Below are 3,722 nucleotides of genomic sequence, written 5' to 3' on the forward strand. Positions count from 1 at the left end.
ATTAACAAATGCTGGCAAGGATATAGAGTGGGATTCTCATACACTGCTGGTAGAACTGTAAAATTATATAACCACTGTGGAAATCAGTATGGCAATTCCTTAAAAAGTTGGAAACAGAAAAAAACATTTGATCCATCAATCCCATTACAAGGTATGTATTTCTCAAGAAGTGAGAGTCAGGCCACAAATAGATAATTGCACACCCATATTCATCGCAACATCATTCACAATAGGAAAGAGATGGAAACAACCTAAGTGCCCATCAACAGAGAAATGGATAACCAAACTATGGGACATATACATGATGGAATACTATGCAACACTAAAGAATAACATAGAATCCATGAAACATCTCATAACATGGATGAACTTGGAGGACAACATGCTGAGTGAAATAAGTCAATCAAAGAAGGACAAGTATTTTATGAGGCCTTTATTATAAAAAGTCTAGGAAATGTTTACACGTGGAAGGAAACTTTGTCGGCCACCAGAGATAGACGAGGAGAAGGAAACTGCCAGACAGGTATGAGAAGAGTATTGATGTGGGTGAAGGGAAAGGCAATATACTAAAAGTGAGTGACCAACACAATAACACTAAGGAAACTGAAAACACAGAGAGGTGCACAAGAGGTACACACAACAAAGATAAATACTTTTACATACACAATATTGCATTATCAATAATAACAATCTATCAGTGGATTCATAGGTAGAGAGGTTAAATGATAAGGTATGTCCAGCCAAAAGGAAATATACACATGACCATATTAAGTTTGGCAGATGATATTTCTATATATATTTGTATGTGCTATAAAAGCATGTCCATGTGTAAAAGAACCAACAACTGCAAAAAACAACAGGTAATTAACATACATGATGACATAACTTAGAAATCAACCCAGTTATATTAGGATTCAAAGTAAAGGAAGCTTATAAGAATGTGAACAGGGAACCAGAGACATCAACTGGTAAATGAGGACAACTACAGCCCCAAAAGAGGGAATTAATAGTGTAGTTAGAGAACTTCTAAATGGTGAGAAAGCCAAGACAATTGGAAGGAAGAACAAACTAATTTTAACATCAGAAGAAAATTATAAATCACAGGGTAACCTCAAAGAAAATAACCTTTGTATCAAAATGAAAAAGAACAAGCACAAATTGGTGTTATTGTCAGGCACTGTGATAGTTGGAGCTGTGTGTCAACTTGGCTGGACCCCAGTTCTGTATGGTTATTCCCATGAGGGGATCGGATGACTGTGTTCTGAGTGGCCAATCTGTTCAGGGGGAGATTCCCTAGGGGTGTGGCCTGCTTCCAGGATACTCAGGGACATCCTGGGAAGAGAGACATTCTTCTGTGGATTGGGAATCTGTTGTGCTGCCTACAACTGTCCGTGAGTGAGCAGTCCACTGTTCAGCCTGCCTGGAGATCTTGGATTTGTCATTCATTGGAGTCAACAGCTGGTATACTGCCTGCCAGAATTGAGCTTCTCAGCCCCTGCGGGAAAAAGCCTCCAGCCTGAAGTTTGCTCCAGGGACTATGGACTTGCCAGCTTCTATACATTTGAGAGCCATTTTCCGAAGATAAATTTATATATATATATATAAGCTTTGCTGGTTTTTGTTTCTCTAGAGAACCCAGTCTAACACATTTGGTACAAAGAGTGGAGACAAAATCATAAAGATGGGCTTCCTAGATTGGTTCTCCAGTTTGATTAATTTTGATGACACTAGTGACTCTACGTATACTAGTAAAGAGGGTCCTACTAATCTGTGGCGTGAGGTAGCAAAATTAATACGTGAAATGCACCACCAATAGATCAAGTACTTGTGAAAAGTGATGCTCTGGGTTATTGGATATTTGATACTTTTCTGCAATTTTGTCAGAATGAGGAGTATAAGGAAGCTGGTTGGTTGGTCCTACTTACACTGGATAAAATGGTGAAAGAGCGAGATGAGCTCAAAGCTGCTGAGTCTTGGATTAAGTGCTGCATAAAAGACCTCAGTGCTTCCAACTGTGCTCTGAAAAGAAAGCCTTATAGCTTCTACTAACAGAGCTGATATCGCTGAAAACCAAACCCAGACTCTTATTGTAAGGATGGCTGAATTACAACACCAGCAAAACTGCCAATCCAGAACGGTGTCTGCTGTTAAAGTGAGGGCATTGATTGGACAAAAAATGGGATCCTGAAACCTGGAATGGGGACATATGGACAGATAATCAGGAAGATCAGGATATGGAGCATGTAAATTCTGTTGAATCCCTCCTATCTGAATGGATTACTGTATAACCATTATCCCCTCCCCCTCAGTTTGATGGGATTAACTTGACTGTTCCTGCTGGGTCATTGTTCAAGGCAGAGGCCATGGAAGACATTCCTGAACGCTCTCAGGAACTGCCTCAAATACCCATTATAGCTACTAAACTCAAGCTAACTAAAGTCAAGTCCAAGCAAGCCCCAAGAGGTGAAATAGAAAGTGTGACTGAGGAGGTGATATGCTATACCCAAAAAGACCTACTTGATTTTGCTAACATGTACAGACAGAAACCTGGAGAATATGTATGGGAATGGCTACTGAGGGTGTGGGATAATGGTACAAGGAATGTAAGATTGGATCAGTCTGAGTTTATTGATTTAGGTCCACTAAGTATGGATTCTTCATTTATTGTCTCAGCTTGAGAGGTTAGGAAAGCATCTAATAGTTTATTTGGTTGGCTTACTGAGGCATGGATTATGCGGTGTCCTACCTTAAGTCAAGTTGAAGTACCAGACCTGCCTTAAGGTATCCAGAGGCTTAGGGAAATTGGCCTGTTAGAATGGATTTATCAGATTAGACCCCTAGAGCCAGAAATGGAGAGTCCAGAAGACATGCCTTTCACCAGTACCGCGAGGAATAAATTTGTGAAGGAAGCTCTAGCATCGTTGAAGACTTCTGTGATTGCTATTTTATGTAAACATGATTTGACAGTGGGAACTGCCCTAACTGAACTAAGACACTTAACTACGATGGGGCTGATTGGATCCCATGGTAGTAGGGGCCAAGTGGCAGCAGTTAATTGACAAAGGCAAAGTGGGCATGGTTACCATAATGGATAGCAGAGTCAGAACACTAATCAGAATAGTCTGACCCATGTGGAATTACGGCATTGGCTACTTGCTCATGGTGTTCCTATTAGGGAAATACATGGCAAGCCTACTAAATATTTACTTGATCTATATAGACAGAAGAATTCTACGCCAGAAGAACAGCAACCTAGATTGAAGTGTCAGAATACAGAATCACAACCTCTCAATCAACTCCCAGACTTTAGTCAGTTTACAGACCCACAACCCCTTGAATGAAGGGGAGGCCAGATCCCTTTGAGGAAGGACCCCACTACATTGTCAAAAATCTATAATGTCAGTCTTTCTCCTAGCCTTCCCCAAAGGGATCTGAAGGTTTTTATGAGAGTGACTGTTCACTGGCGAAAAGGAAATAATCAGACTTTTCAGGGATTACTGGACACTGGCTCTGAATTGACACTAATTCCATGAGACCCAAAGCATCATTGTGGCCCACCAGTCAGAGTGGGGACATATGGAGGTCAAGTTATTGATGGAGTCTTAGCCTAGGTGCATCTCACAGTGGGTCCAGTGGGTCCCCAAGCACATCCTGCAGTGTTTTCCCCAGTGCCAGAATGCATAATTGGAATAGATATACTCAGCAATTGGCAGAATTCCCAC

At 40.9% G+C, this 3,722-nt stretch overlaps 1 protein-coding gene across 1 annotated transcript in view; it reads right to left on the reverse strand.

Moving 5' to 3' along the window:
• Positions 1-3,722, reverse strand: part of PTPRM (protein tyrosine phosphatase receptor type M) — a 1,084,438-nt gene that overhangs the window by 543,514 nt on the left and 537,202 nt on the right. The window lies entirely within an intron of this gene.

The sequence above is a fragment of the Orycteropus afer genome, unplaced genomic scaffold, assembly GCF_000298275.1.
Source record: "Orycteropus afer afer isolate SDZICR_OR568_19922 unplaced genomic scaffold, OryAfe1.0 scaffold00234, whole genome shotgun sequence".
Taxonomy (NCBI): Eukaryota; Metazoa; Chordata; class Mammalia; order Tubulidentata; family Orycteropodidae; genus Orycteropus; species Orycteropus afer.